Source organism: Aotus nancymaae, unplaced genomic scaffold (assembly GCF_030222135.1).
Source record: "Aotus nancymaae isolate 86718 unplaced genomic scaffold, 86718_ANA_hifiasm-v0.15.2.pri h1tg000010l, whole genome shotgun sequence".
In the NCBI taxonomy this organism is placed as follows: domain Eukaryota; kingdom Metazoa; phylum Chordata; class Mammalia; order Primates; family Aotidae; genus Aotus; species Aotus nancymaae.
In genome coordinates, this window is record NW_026988421.1 from 38,768,712 (window position 1) to 38,785,210 (window position 16,499).

At 38.1% G+C, this 16,499-nt stretch overlaps 1 pseudogene; it reads left to right on the forward strand.

Annotated features, from left to right (window-relative positions):
- Nucleotides 1–717: 717 nt before the first annotated feature.
- On the forward strand, nt 718–1,692 carry LOC105718892 (glyceraldehyde-3-phosphate dehydrogenase-like; annotated as a pseudogene).
- Nucleotides 1,693–16,499: the final 14,807 nt, after the last annotated feature.

Genomic DNA, 16,499 nt, shown 5'->3' on the forward strand with positions numbered 1-16,499 from the left:
TGAAATAAGCCAGGCATACAAAGACAAATATCACATGTTCTCACAGTGGCGTGTAAAAAAGGTGACTTCATAGAAACATAAAGTAAAATGGTAGAGGCAGGGGAAGGGAGCTTGAGGAGATGTTGGTTAAATGACACAACACTTTAGTTAGGAAGAAGGAATTCAAGAGATCTAAGTGCATCATGATAAAAAAAGGCTATTAAAATTAAAAATCTGGAACAAATATATTTTTCGGGTACACATTTTTAACACATATGACAAAAATGTTAACAACCCTAATATACAAAGGGTGTTTATACATCAATAAAAGCACTTCCATAGAAAAGACAAAAGACCAATGAACATGAAAAACCTCTCTAGCAATCAAAAATATAAAAGAGAGATGTCATTTTCATTTCCCAAATTGACAAAGATTTAAAAGATAAAACCCAGTGTAGGTGAGAATGAGGGCAATAGATCCTCAAATTTTCTATTATTAAAAATAGTGTTTTATTCTTTTGTAAATTGTCCAAAAAAAAAGAAAAAAAGAAAAAAATGGTATTTTAGAATAATACTTAATGAAAAGGAAAGATGCTTGCCATATATTAGTAAGAAAAGCATGTAGAAAATGAATGCAATTACTCTCTGCTCCTCCTGTTAGACAGACAGCAGCATCTTCTCATGCAACACCAGCTGCATCCCTGAGACACCATGGTGAAGGTGAAAACCAGAGTAAATGGATTTGGCCATATTGGGTGTCGGGTCACCAGGGCTGCTTTTAACTTTGGCAAAGGGGATACTGTTACCATCAATGACCACTTCATTGACCTCAACTACATGATCTACGTGGTCCAGTGTTATTCCCCCCATGGCAAGTTCCATGGCACCATCAAGGCTGAGAACAGGAAGCTTGTCATCAATGGAAATCCCATTACCATCTTCTAGGAGTGAGATCCCACCAAAATCAAATGGGGTGATGCTAGTGCTGATTATGTTGTGTAGACCACTGGCATCTTCAATACCATGAGAAGGCTGGAGATGTTTTAGAAGAGGGAGCCAAAAGGGTCATTATCTCTGCCCTCTCTGCTGACACCCCCTTGTTTGTGATGGGCATGAATCATGAGAAGTACAAAAACAGCCTCAAGATCATCAGCAATGCCTCCTGTACCACCAACTGTTTAGCCCCCTTGGCCAAGGTCACCTATAACAACTTTGGCATCATGGAAGAACTTATGACCACAGTCCATGCCATTACTGCCAACCAGAAGACCCTGGATGGCCCCTCTGGGAAACTGTGGCACAATGGCCATGGGGCTCTCTGGAACATCATCCCTGCATCTACTGGTGCTGCCAAGGCTATGGGCAAGGTGACCCCCAAGCTGAATGGGAAGATCATTGGCATGGCCTTCCATGTCCCCACTGCCAACATGTTGGTCATGGACCTGACTTGCTATCTGGAGAAACCTGACAAATATGATGACATCAAGAAGGTGGTAAAGCAGGAATTGGAGAGCACCCTCAAGGGATCCTGGGCTACACTGAGCACCAGGTTGCCTCCTCTGACTTTAACAGCGACACCCAATCTTCTGCCTTCAATGCTGGGGCTGGTATTGCCCTCAGCAATCACTTTGTCAAGCTCATTTCCTGGTAGACAATGAATCTGGATACAACAGCGTGGTGGACCTCATGGCCCACAAAGCCTCCAAGGAGTAAGACTCCAGACCACCAGCCCCAGTGAGAGCACGAGAGGAAGACAGAGGCCCTCAGCTGCTAGGGAGTCCCTGTCACACTCAGTTCCCCACCACACTGAGAATCTCCCTTCCCCACAATTTCCACACAGACCCCCTGAAGAGGGAGGGGCCTAGGAAGCCCCACTTTGTCATATACTTTCAATAAAGTCCCCTGTACTCAAAAAATTAACTAATTAATCAAAATGTATTGAATACTATCATTATGCTAAGAAGAGTCAATTCCTGCTTGCTTTTTAAAATATAATTCTTCATCATTCAACTTGAAATTCCTGCCCTTGAAGAGCTAAACTCATGTAGGAGAAATTGACATTTTCTTCCTCAATATTTTAATATGAAAAATTTCAAACATATAGAAGAGTTAATAGAATTTATACACCACCTGAATTCTACAATTAACATGTTGCCACATTTACTTTGCCACATATCCATCCCTCCATCTCTCCATCAATCCACTTTTTTTAACTTTGCAGAATTTCAAACTAAGTTACAGTTATTTATATCCCTCACCCCTAAATGCTTCAGTATGCATATTATTAACACAAGTTCAATCTTCGTTTATGGTTCTTTTAAATTTTTGAGGTAATTGTCATATAGCGAAGTGCACAAATATTACATGTGCCATTGGAGGAAATTTTGTTATTATTAGAGATGTGATCTCTCACTATGTTGACCAGGCTGGGCTCTGACTCCTAGGCTCAAGGAGATCCTCCTGCCTCAGCCTCCCAAGTAGCTGGGACTATTTGCTACCATGCCAGGCTTTGGAGGAATTTTAACAAATGTATACATCAGTGTAATCTAAATTTCTATCAAGACATAGAACATTATTCTCACTCCAGAAATTTCTCTCTTCTTCCTTCCCAGTTAATCCCTGTTCATCTGCCCCTCTGCCCTTCTACCCAGGGGTAAAGACTGTCGACTTTTTAAAGAGATACATAAATTATTTTTGGCTGTTCTAGAACTTAAAGCAAATGGAATAATACAATATGTGCTTCTAAATGTAAGGCTTTGTTAATTTAGCATAATGTTTTTAAGATTCATCTATGTTATTTTGTGTATCATTAGTGAATTCTTTTTTATTGCTGAGTAGTCTTCTGCTGTGTAAGTATACGATAGGTTATTTATCCAGTTTCCTCCTGTTGACAATACTTAGTCTGTTTCTAGTTTTGGAACATTTTGAATAAGGCCATATGTATGTTATTTTCTTTTTGAGGACACAGGCTTTCATTTTTATTGGGCAAGCATTTAGGAGTGAAATTGCTGAATCATAAGATAGGGGCTATATTTAATTTTAAATGAAACTGCCAGACTACTTCCCAAAGTTATTGTGCCATTTTATACACCCAAAAAGATATGAGTGAGACATTCAGTAGCTCCGTATCTTCATCAACATTTGGTATTTTCGGTCTTTTTACTTTTAGCCATTCTAATGGGTGTCTCATAGTATCCCCATTGTGATTTTATTTTGCATTTCCCGGTTGGTTTAATGTTGAAGGCTTTTTTAATGTGCTTATTGGTCATTTGTATATCTTTGTGAAATGTCCATTCAAAACCTTTTCTCTAATTAAAAAATTAGATTGTTTTTATTATTGAGAAGTAAGTTGTATTATTGATATGTAAATATAGGTGCTTTTTTGCCTGATATGTCTGATGAATATGAGAAATTGATTTTAAGGTAGTGAAAAAGATTTCAGGTAATGTAGGAGAGGAGAATATTGCTTAGAAAGTCAGTTTTTCCTGAAGCTTAGGGAAAAGTGATTTTTACAGAAATCACTGCTGAACTTGCTTTTAACTAATCAGTTAGTCTTTGTTTCCCAAATTGGTTTGTTACCTCTAATTTGGAGATAAATAGTAACTTTTCTTTGACATCAAACATGTCATTAAACCTGGATTGTTGGTTGTCCACATGACTGGTTCATTCAGTTTGTGGTCTCTCTTCTGGCCACCTGGCAGTGTCTGCCTGATCTCTTCATTCACCTCTAAACATGCCTCACAGTCTACTTCCCATATAGCAATTATGTTGCCACATTTTAAAAATGCTCAAAAATTTCCAGTGGCTTTCCATATCTCTGGGTTTATTTCCCATCCTCTTTGGCTAACTCACTGACTTATTCACCTTGCTGTCTTTGGAAATTCCAGGCATGACCCTCCTGTACCAGGGTCTTTGCTGTTAGTCCAAACCGCATCATTTTGTAAGCTCCCTGCTATTTTGCAGACCTTAGTGAAAGTTAAACATTTCACAGGGGTTTGGGCCGTGAGAAACATCCTGCCTAACCACCTGACCACACGGCAAAGCCCTAAATCCCAGGCTGGGCAAGTGGCTCACGCCTGTAATTCCAGCACTTTGGGAGGCCAAGGCGGGCGGATCACCTGAGGTCAGGAGTTCCAGACCAGCCTGGCCAACATGGTGAGACCTCATCTCTACTAAAAATACAAAAATTAGGCAGGCATGGTGGCGGGCACCAGCTACACGGGAGGCTGAACCAGGAGAATCACTTGAACCTGGGAGCTGTAGGTTGCACTGAGCTGAAATCACGCCACTGCACTCCAGCCTGGGTGACAAGAGTGAACCTCTGTCTCAAAAAAAGAAAAAAAAAGAGAAACATCCTTATCATATCTTGCTGGACAAAGGTCCAAGGAACACCACGATGACATCCCACCTGAACAAGGGCCAGAACCGCCTCATCACGGGAACATCTTACCAGTATCCTGCCAGGCAACAAGCCATACTGCCCAGACCCCTCCCACTCATACCTATAAATTGTCCCAGATTGTAAGCAGCAGTGGGCTCTGGCATTAGGCTGGTCCCCCACTTCTGTATGTTTTATGCTGGACATAAAGCCTGCATTTGCTATTGATCCGCCCTCTTTAACCCTCACCTTCCCTTCAAAACCTAACATTTTCACTTGCTGTTCCTCCATGGCATGCCTCTAATCCCATATACAAATGTATTTCCATGGCAAACCCCTCACTTAATTGAGCTATCTTCAAATATTACCTCGTTGGAGAGATCTTCACTAACTACTCATAAAACTAGCAAAGAGAAACTTTCTTCCAAAGTCTTTTTATCTCCTTTCTCTACTTTTTTCATAGCACTCATCTCCATCTTTATCTGAATGTTATAATTGAAAAATTATATTTGTTTATCCCCCCACCCTACTAGAATATAAGCTCCTTGAGGACAGGTGCTTTGTTCACTTTATTCTTCACTCTATCTTCAGAATCTAGAATTGTGACTGACACATAGTAGGTACTCTATATAAATAGTTGTTGAATGAATAAGAAAAAAAGTAGATCTGAATGTCATTCAAACGAAGAATTCAGTAACTTTGGGTATGGTGGGGTGGCTTTGGAAATCTGGCATTGAAGACAATGAGGTGCTTTTAGACAACACACCTCTACCTGGAAGGAAGATCCAAACTTAGTTGCCAAGCAACCACTATTAGCATATAAACAAATATTAAAGCACACATCATAAATAAAATAGCTAACAAGGCAGTTTTTCTATACGCAACCAGGCATTTTCTTGTTATTGTTCAATATACTTGAGTCAAAAAGAGATGCAGCTAGTTATTTCTTGCTATAAAAGAAAAAAAAGGCCATAAGTTGTTTACTGCCAAGAATAATTCAATTGCAATTCAGTATTTGGAAAGTGTCCATCTAAGCAAGCCAGAATTTCCATTGATTTTTCTTTTCTTTTTTAGTTTTTCTTTTAATCAAGACTGTTTTTCAAACTGGTTTAGATTTACAGAAAACTTGCACAGTACAGAGAGTGCCCATATACCCGATTCTACTCTCAGTGCCCCCTATTATCAACATCTTGCATTGGTTGGCACATTTGTTACAAATGAAAATCAAGGGAGATACGTTATTATTAACTAAAATCTATAGTTTACATTAGGATTTGCTCCATGTGATGTACGGTTCTATGGTTTTGCCAAGTGACAATGTAATTCACTGCCCTAAAAATCTCCTGTGCTCCAACTCTACATGCCTCTCCCTTTCCTTCTGTAAACCCCTGGCAACCACTGATTTTTTTATCACCTCTATACTGTAGTTTGCTTATAATTTTACTAATTAAAAAAGTGGTCCTTGTAAATAAGAGAGGAGTTGAAGAGAAGTAAATAACAAAACATTGAAGGTAGTATTTTGTCCATGTAATTCTCCATTGTATCTTCAGTATCTAGAATAGTGACTCAGGGATAATTCGGGAGAATCTGTTTATATTTTAACATATATCCTTACATATGTGATTGTACAGGATTGCACATATCCTTACATATGTGATCACATATATTCTTATAAGAGGGGTCTTTAAAAAAATCATGGAAAATGTATATTATGAAAAAACCACGCAGGCATTTCAAAATGTTTTTGCACTAAAATAAAATCACACTAAATTGATATGTCTGAACAGGATCTAGCTCGAGGCACTAAGAAGGATAAGACATCAATTCGAAATGAGCCCCCATCAGAACAAGATGAATTCTACAAAAATTGAAGCAAGAACAAACACCAAATTTACAGTGAAGTTTGGGTGGAAGAATGTTGAAACCACTGATGCTTCATGAAAGGTTAATGGGAACAATGCCCAAAATAAATCATTAGTGTGCAAATAAATAATTCATTTTAAGAAGGAATGAGACTGTTGAAGATGAAGCCCACAGTGACAGACCATCCATATCAATTTGTGAGGAAAAAATTAATATTGTTCATGAAGTAATTGAAAAGGATGGATGACTAACACCAGAAAACAATAGCCAACACCACAGGCATTTCAACTGGTTCAGCTTAAACACTCTGACTCAAGAATTAAACTTCCACTCAATGTTGCCAAAACCACTGTGCCCAGATCAGCTCCAGACAAGAGCAGATCTTTCAATGAAAATTTTAAACAAATGGGATCGAGATTCTGAAGCATTTCTTCAAAAAACTGTAACAGAAGATGAAACATGGCATTACCAGTATGATCCTGAAGACAAAGCACAATCAAAACAATGGCTACCAAAAGGTGGACGTTGTCCAGTCAAAGCACAAGTGAATCAGTCAAGAGCATGGGTCGTGGCAAAAGTGTTTTGGGATACTCAAGGCATTTTTCTTGCTGACCTTCTAGAGGGTCAAAGAAAAATAACATTTGCTTATTACAAGAGTGTTCTCAGAAAGCCAGAGACTTGGCAGAAAAACACCTGGAAAGGTTTCACCAGAGAGTCCTTCTCCACCATGACAATGCTCCTGCTCATTTCTCTCAACAAACAAGGGCAATTTTTTGAGAGTTTCTGTGGGAAATCTTTAGGCATCCACCTTACAGTACTCATTTGACTCCTTCTGATTTATTTATGTTTTCTTATCTTAAAAAATTTTTTTGGCCGGGCGCGGTGGCTCACGCCTGTAATCTCAGCACTTAGGGAGGCCGAGGCGGGTGGATCACGAGGTCAAGAGATCGAGACTATCCTGGTCAACAAGGTGAAACCCCATCTCTACTAAAAATACAAAAAATTAGCTGGGCATGGTGGCGCGTGCCTGTAATCCCAGCTACTCAGGAGGCTGAGGCAGGAGAATTACCTGAATCCAGGAGGCGGAGGTTGCGATGAGCCGAGATCACGCCATTGCACTCCAGCCTGGGCAACAAGAGCGAAACTCCGTCTCAAAAAAAAAAAAAAATTTTTTTTAAAGGCACCCACTTTTCTTCAGTTAATTATGTAAAAAAAAAAAAAAGCGCTGACATTGTTAAATTTCCAGTTCTTTAAGGATGGACTACATGGTTGGTATCACTGCTTACAGAGTAGCTTAACTTTGATGGAGCTTATGTTGAGAGATACAGTTTATATTTTCTATATTTATGTTTCATTTCATTTTTCCATGAACATTTTCTTTTCTTTTTTCTTTTTAAAGTGACAGGGTCTCACTATGTTGCCCAGGCTGCTCTCAAATGATCCACCAACTTGTGCCTCTCCAGAAGCTGGGATTACAGGCACACACCACTGCACCCAGATTCCATGAATTTTTTGGAGTCCCCTCATGTATACAGTCTCATGTGTATAAAAGGATAATCCATTTATACTAGGATTTGTTAAATGTTAAATATATGTTTGACATCCTGCTAGGCACTTCATATATATGCTTTTTAAATCTTCACCCTGTCCCCAAACCCTGTCAAAATTGAGAAATTACAGTTAAGATCAAGGTGCTTTTTAACTTCCTGTTGGAATTTATAATCTAATAATAACAACAACAACAATAGACATTCATAGTTTGCAAAAAATTCTCACATGAATGATCTTATACTCATACCAATATTTTGAATTATTATTGGCCAGGCATGGTAGCTCATGCCTGTAATCCCAGCACTTTGGGAAGCTGAGGCAGGCAGATCATTTGAACCCAGGAGTTTGAGACCAGCCTGGCCAACATGGCAAAACCCCATCTCTACTTAGCCAGGCATGGTGGAGTGCACCTATGGTCCCAGCTACTTGGGAAGCTGAGGTGGGAGGATTGCTTGAGCCTGGGGGCAGAAGTTGCTGTGAGCTGAGGTCATGCTACTGTACTCCAGGCTGGGTGACAGAGTGAGTCTCTGTCTCAAATAAAATAAAAAATGGAATTATTTTTAACCTTATTTTACTGTGAGCTTAAGTGGCTTGCCTGGAAACAGATCTAGTTTTAAGTTTTCTGTTGCCAAATTCTGCACCATTGCATTGTTAATTAACACAGCTTGTGGCAAACCAAAACTTTTTTTCTCCACTTGTCTCAATGTTTAACCATGCCATCTGCATTTTAAACTTGTGCAGTTGTTTAAGTTCAGTAATGTGTATATTTTTCTTTCAATAAACATTAAAAAATATTTACTAAGCAGCTATGATTCTGCTGGGAGCTTTGTTTACACTGATGAATAAGACATATTTTGCCTTTGCTCTTGTGGTGCCTAAAGTCTGTTCAGTTTATATTTGTTTAATTGACTAAGTTACAGTGGTGAAGGGTTTTTTCAGTTCCTTTTCATCATCAAGCTATTACATGCACTTTTGTATCATTTGCACATTTGGAAACTGTATTTTATGTTCTCATATAAGTCTTGGATCTTTATGTCAAGTCCTTTATTTTATTTCTTGATGGATTTAAAGAAGAAAGCTAAAGATGGAGCTCTCTTTGGGTAAGGTTGTTCAAGTTTTGTAGCTGCCTAACACTTCTTTATGTTGTTCATAAGGATATCATGAAAGACTTCATCAAATGATATTCCAAACATGTAGGTCACTGTCAGTTTTTCCTCATGTCTAGTGGTTAAATGCAGGGATTCTGAAGCCCAGAGACAAATCCTGGCCCTACCAGCTATTAGCTGTATGATCTCTGGTATGTTATTTGATTTCTCTGAGCCTCACTTTTCTATGTTTATAAATATATTTATACATTTGAAGTTTAATAATTAATTGTAAATTGATAAATCTCAGTAAATCTGAAACTCTAAACAAAATAGATGGTTTTCTAGGAAAATATAAATGAGTAAAATTGGTGCAGGAAGATATATAAAAAATCCAAATACACCAAAAATGATAGAAGAAATGCATAAGATTGTTAAAATTTTCTAAGGAAATAAAAACCTACTTAAATTGCTTTACAGTGGAATTCCATCTAATCTTCAAAGAAGAGTTAATTTCTATGTTAATCAAATTATTTCAGACTCTGAAAAAGTACAGAGTTCCTCAATTAATACTATGAAGCAAGCATAACTTTAATATTAAAACCTAATATCTCTCTCTCTCTCTCTCTCTCTCTCTCTCTCTATCACAAAATGCTTCTGTAGTTCAACTTATGACTAAATATGAATAAATTCTATGTAAGTCCTGGCATGGTGGCTCACACCTGTAATCCCAGCACTTTGGGAGGCCGAGTTGGTCAGATCATGAGGTCAGGAGATTGAGACCATTCTGGCTAACACAATGAAACCCCGTCTCTACTAAAAATACAAAAATTAGCCGGGCGTGGTGGCATGCGTCTTTAGTTCCAGCTATTCAGGAGGCTGAGGCAGGAGAATCACTTGAACCCTGAAGGCAGAGGTTGTAGTGAGTCGAGATTGCACCACTGCACTCCAGCCTAGGCAACAGAGTGAGACTCCATCTCAAAAAAAAAAAATTATATGTAAAACTTAAGCAAGTCTACTTGAAAAATAAAAACTAAGTTGCAAGACTTTGACACTACATGATTTCAGACTTACTGTGAAGTCATGGTAATCAAGAACGTGTTATAATGAGGCCAGGTGCGATGGCTCAAGCCTGTAATCATAGCACTTTGGGAGGCCAAGGTGGGTGGATCACCTGAAGTTAGGAGTTCAAGACCAGTTTGGCCAACATGGTGAAACCCAGTTTCTACTAAAATACAAAAATTAGCTGGACATGGTGGTGCATGCCTGTAGTCCCAGCTACCTGGGAGGGTCACGCAGGAGAATGGCTTGAACCTAGGAGGTGGAGGTTGCAGTGAGCCCAAGATCATGCTACTGCACTGCAGCCTGGGTGACTGAGCAAGACTCCATCTTGAGAAAAAAAAAAAAAAAAAAAAAAAAAAGAACAACGTGCTTTAATGGCAAAAGAATAGTCTTATAGAACATAAAATAGAACCGAGACTCCAGAAATAGACCCACACATACTTATGTACAATTGAATATTGACAAATATGCAAAGGAAATTCAATGGAGAAAGGGTCATCTTTAAAAAAATTGTGCTGGAATAATTGAAACTCCATATGTAAAATCAGAACAAAAGAGTAACCAGAACAACAATAAATTCTTCACCTTACTTCACATCTATAAAGATCCTAAATCAAAATAGATTATAGACAGAAATGTAAGAGCTAAAGCTATAAAACTTCTAGGTGAAAATATGGAGAAAATCTTTGTGATCTTAGGTTAAGCATTTGAAAGACATTAAATGAAAAAAGGAAAACACAGATGAAGAGAAAATATGGTAAAAAAATCTATTTAGCAAAGGACCTATATCCTGAATAAATAAATGACTCAATAACTTACAGCTCAATAAGTCAAACAACCCATTGACAGCATTAAATGCTGGTGATGACTTGGAGCAACTGGAACTCTCATACCTTCCTAGTGAGAATGCAAACTAGTATAGATACTTTGGAAAAGTCTGTAAGTTTCTTTAGTGCTAAAATTATCAGATGACCTAGCAATCTAACACTTAGGCATTTACCTAGGGGAATGAAAGCATTTGTACACACAAAGACTTATACCTAAATTTGGTAGCAGATTGATTTCTAATTGTTTTCAAAAACTGGAAACAAAAAGTTTAAAAGTTCATCCACTGGTGAATGTATAAACAAATGATGGTATACCCATACAATACAGTACTATTCAACAGTAAAAAAGAAAAAAACCTGCTGATATATGCAACAACATGGATGAATTTCAAAAGCATTATGTACAGTGAAAAAAGTCATTTGTAAAAGCCTACATATTGTAAAACTTTATTTACAGTATGACATTCTGGAAAAGGTGAACCTATAAGGACAGAACTCAGACCAATAATTGCCAGGGATTGAGGTGAGACAGAAAATTGATTGCAAAAGGGTATGATAAAACATTTTGGTGTGATGGAAATGTTTGTATTTTTATTGTGGTGGTGATTATATGACTAAATATACTTGTCAAAACACATCAAACTATACACTTTAGAAGTATGATTTTTACGATCTATAAATTATACCTCAGTAAACTGTACTCAAAAATTTAGTAGGTCTAATACTGGTGTTGAAAGAATAATAGACCCCAACTAAGTATATTTTAGGAATGCCAGGAAGGTTTGCCATTAGGGAATCCAACAATATAATTCCCTACAGCAACAAATTAAGAGGAAAAATGATGTCATCAATAAATGTCAGAAAAGGGTTTGATACAATCAGCAGCCATTTCTAATTAAAACATTAATTAAAATAGTAAACATACAAAAGAAACTTTTGCAAAAATATACCAGGAAACATATACAAAAATAATTACAACAAAAAGCCGGAAATGACCCAAATGCCCGTCAACAAGAGAACAGACAAATAGCTTATGGTTTCACACAATGTACTATTATATGGCAGTCAAAAGAATAGCTCACAGCTACATATGAAGATATGGATGAATCCTGGCAATAGAATATGGAGTGAAAAATAGAAGTCTTCAAAGGTTACATGCAGCACAATACTGTTTTTATAAAATTAGGAACAACTAGAGGATTTCTGTTTCTGGCCATCAAGGTTTTACTTACCTACCTGAAACTGGAAAAAATATCAATTGTTTTTAGACATTGGCAACAGGCATCACAGGACTGCGATCCCTTAGAGAGGGGAAACGAATGAGGCAAACCCTATAATTGCCCTGGTTTTCTGCCTGGAGGCAGGCAAATTCTGGATCACAAAGCAATAAGAGGAATCCCAAGCAGAACATGGTAGACTCACTGAGTTGAGACAGAGACTGAAGTTCAAGTAGTCTAAAGTGACTGGAAATTTGTAGGGCAGAGTTCTGGAGAGGAGGAAGGTATGTAGAAAAAGCCCTCCAGAAATCTGCATGGCACTTGCTGAGGCTTTGCTGAACACTAAGACTTAAAGATGTAGAGTGAAACTCTATGAGGTATCGGCAAAGAGTAACTGGATTACTGTGAGAAAAGGTTCTAGATCTCACATAGGACTGGGATCATTGAGTTCCCATAAGCCAAGCCAGGGTGGAGAGTTCTTGTTGATTATTTGGGGCATTTACTAGAGACCTCAGAATAGCCATATTGACCATAGATTTTTTTTTTCTTTTTTTTTTGAGACAGAGCCTCACTCTGTTATCCAGATTGGAGTGCAGTGGCCCTATGGTGACAGCTCACTTCATCCTTGACCTCCTAGGGTCAAGTCATCCTCCTACTTCAACCTCCTGAGTAGCTGGGACTACAGTCATGCACCACCATGCCCAGATAATTTTTAATTTTTTTGTAGAGATGGAATCTTCTTATGTTACCCAGGCTGGTCTTGAACTTCTGGGCTCAAGCAATTCTCCTGCCTCAGCCTCCCAAAGTGCTGGGGTTATAGGCATGAGCCACTGCGCCTGGCCACCATAGCTTATTAATGGGCTAAATTATCCATAGAGTGAAGGCTACTATAGACATGCTCTAACAAATCTGTAAAACAATTACGTTGAATCTCAAGTAAAATTTCTACTTACCAGAACAAAGCCAAACACTCTTTAAGGGAAGACAATAAAATTTAGTAACCCAACAACTTAAAATTATAATGTCCAACATCCAATAAAAAGATTGTTAGACATGCCAAGAAGGAAAAAATAAGACTCATAACCAGGAAAAAAATCAGTCAATAGAAACAGACACAGAAATGATAGGGATGATGCAATTAGGAGACAAGAATGCTAAAACAACTAATATAACTATGTTTAAGTATTTAACGAAAAACATGAATGCAGCAAGGAGAGAAATGGAAGATACAAAAAAGAGCCAAATGGAATTTCTAGATATTTGAAATTTAAAAATTACTAGATGGGATCAATTGCAAGTTTAACACTGCAGAAGAAAAGATAATGCATTATCATATGTCTAGAAGTAAAACGTGCAACAACAATAGCATGAAGGATGAGAAAGTGAAATATACATATACCGTTAAAACATTATATTTTTAATACTATAAATTGGTATAATTCTATTTGAAAGTGTATTGCAGTAAGGGAAAGAAGCACAATGTGAACTCTAGAGCAACCTCCAAAGAAACCACCAAAAAGTATGGGAAATAGGCATTTAATTGAGATAAAATTCTTTAAGAATACTCAATTGATTTTAAGGAAGGCAAGAAAAAATGCAAAAAGTAATAAATATGCTAGGTGCAGTGGCTCATGTCTGTAATCCCAGCAATTTGGGAGGCTTAGGCAGGAGGATTGCTGGAGCCCAGGAGTTCAAGGTTGCAGTGAGCTATGATCAGGCCACTCTAGCCTAGGCAACAGAGTAAAACTCCATCTCCAAAAAAAAGAAAAGAATAACATTCAACAAAACAAATAGCAAATGGCAGATTTAATACATACCATACTAGTAATTATATTAATGAAAATGATCTAAACACTCCAATTACAAGAAAGACTTTTGTCAGACATGATTTAAAATAAAACCAAGCCATACCCAAATGTATACCCTCTGCAAACAGCCCACTTTGAAGACGCAAGTTAAAAGCAAAAAGATGAAAAAAGATACACCATGAAAAAAGATGAACCTTAAAAAACCTTGTCTGATATATCAATATCAGTCAAAGTAGACTTCAGATGAAAGACATGATATCTACAGAAACACAGCAAACTGCACACCTAATGTTATATAGGTAAAAATAGGGTCCCTGCTTTGGTGTCTATGGGTAAAAGTAAAGACACCTACTTTTGCTTCTCAACTGCTTTTGTGATTCCCTTTTTGTTTTCTAGAAGCTTGGGGAGCGCTATGCTTTGAATGTGTCCCCTCTAAAATTCAGGTATTGAAATGTAATGGCCAAAGTGAGGATTAAGAGGTAGGGCCTTTAAAAGGTGGTTAGGCCATGAAGGCTTCTTCTTCATCAATGAAATTAAAGCCCTTATAAAAGAGGTTTTATGCAGGGTTTGATCGACTTGCTCTTCTGTCTTCTACCATGTGAGGCCACAGAGTTCCGCTCCTCTGGAGGATGCAGTGACAAGGCGCCATCTTGGAAGCAGAGAACAGCCCTTGCCAGACAGTAGTCCTGGTGCCTAACGTTTGGATGTTCACAGAATCACCTTATCTGTTTATCCTTACTGTGTAGGATTGGTTTTTTTGTTGTTGTGCACTGCTAATCAGCTAAGTAGTGTGAGATTATTCTTCTATTCAAAGACATTTTATTAGAAGTTGTTTTAAAAAACTCACAGGTTCTATCCAACTTTAGGAAACTATGAGTCTGTTGTCTGGAGAAATGCCAAGATGACAGCTCTGAATCATCTTTGTAGGTATACAGGAAGAGGAGTCTACCTGGATGTGGGTGGAAATAAATCATTGCAGCTGATAGATTAATTTGTGCCACTCCAGAATTAATAATCTAGTGCATGAAATCTTTGGATCTTTCATTATTCAACTTTCCAATGTGCACTTGAGTTTCTGGACAATAAAATAACAGAATCTTGGCGTTAGTATGAAACTTTCTTGCCATTGAGGCTGACCTCCTACATAAAGCATTTCTGCCTTTAGCATCTCTGACATATCTTCCAGGCTCTGCCTGAGCAAGTCCAACGAGCAAACTCTTGCTAGTTTTCCAGTCCAATTGGACAGCCTAGTCATTTGAAAGGCTTCCCTTATAGTGAATCAAAATTTGGACTTTACCACTTCATCCATTGGTTCTTGTTCAGCTTAGGAGCCACAGAGAATTCGTCTTTCTCTTCTACATGTGAATTCTACAGATCTCTCAAGATATATCTTGCACATTCTTCCAGATGTCATAGGCCAAACCCCAACAGTTCCTTTGACAAGATATGGAACAATCCTCTTGTCCTCTCTCATGTTTCCTGTTTGCCAGTGATCCTCCTTAAATGCAACACGTAGAATATACTACTTTCATACTTAATTATAACAACCATTTACTGCCAGGTACCACAGTTATAGATGCTTTTCATGTATTGTCTCACTTAATCCTACTAACAATCCCAAGCAGGTGGTTCTTACTGTTTTTTATTTTATAGATAAGAAGTCTGTAGTTCAAGTAAGTTAAGTCACTAATGGGCTCAAGTTTATGGAGTGGTGAAAAGCAGGACTGGGTGTGATGGCTTCCAAAACCTATAAGTCTCCACCACTATGATTATTTTACTACCTAAGAGCTACTTATAATAACAGAAATTGAATTTATTTTGTCTGCTCTTCAGGCAGTGTACACAGTCTCCCGGTTAATGTTGAATATGATCCAGAAGTCTAGTGGCTGTGAGATAACTGGTTCTTCTCTGGCTGGAGGGCCCAGTGGTGTGGTCTAAGCAAATACTGAGGGTGACTCTGTGACTCATCACTGGTTGAGTCCCTCGATGGCACACTGCAGGCATTCCAGTGTTCAGTCATTAATATACTACAAGTGCTTACTTGAAGCAAGGAATTGTTAGGGAATGGCTCTTGGGAAACCATGGACAGATGCTTTGGGGTAACTGACGGTGAGTCAGACCTAGATTGCCCTTGTAGTTTTTTAGTAAAAGGATGATATAGGCCAAGCAGCAAGGATATGAAGCAGAGAGTGGTGATACTATTGGAGATGCATTGCAGTGCCTCAGATTTCAGAGGAGGGAGCAACTGTATTCTAGAGTGTAGGGAATCTGGCAAAGCTTTGTTGAGGAAGTGGCATTTGAGCAAGTTTCTAACTTTCTCTGCTTTAGTTTCTTACTCTTAAGATGATACTTAAATTGATTCTTATCTCATTGGGTTGTTACCAGCATCAAATAAAACAGTTCAAGGGAGTACTTAGTACAATGCCTGTCATTTAGTAAGTCATCAATAAAGTTAATTATTGCTATTGCTATTTCATGGGCAGTATTAGGTCAGGATCAAACATAGGGTTTTGAAGGCGCCCAGGCCTGGGTTCTGCTACTGATACTTGTGTATGCTTCATGAAGTTCTTGTGTTGTGTTTTCAGCTCCATCAGTTCATTTATATTGTTTTCTAAACTGGTTATTCTAGTTGGCAGTTCTTGTAATCTTTTATCAAGGTTCTTAGTTTCCTTGCATTGGGTTAGAACACGCTCCTTTAGCTCGAAGGAGTTTGTTATTATCCACCTTCT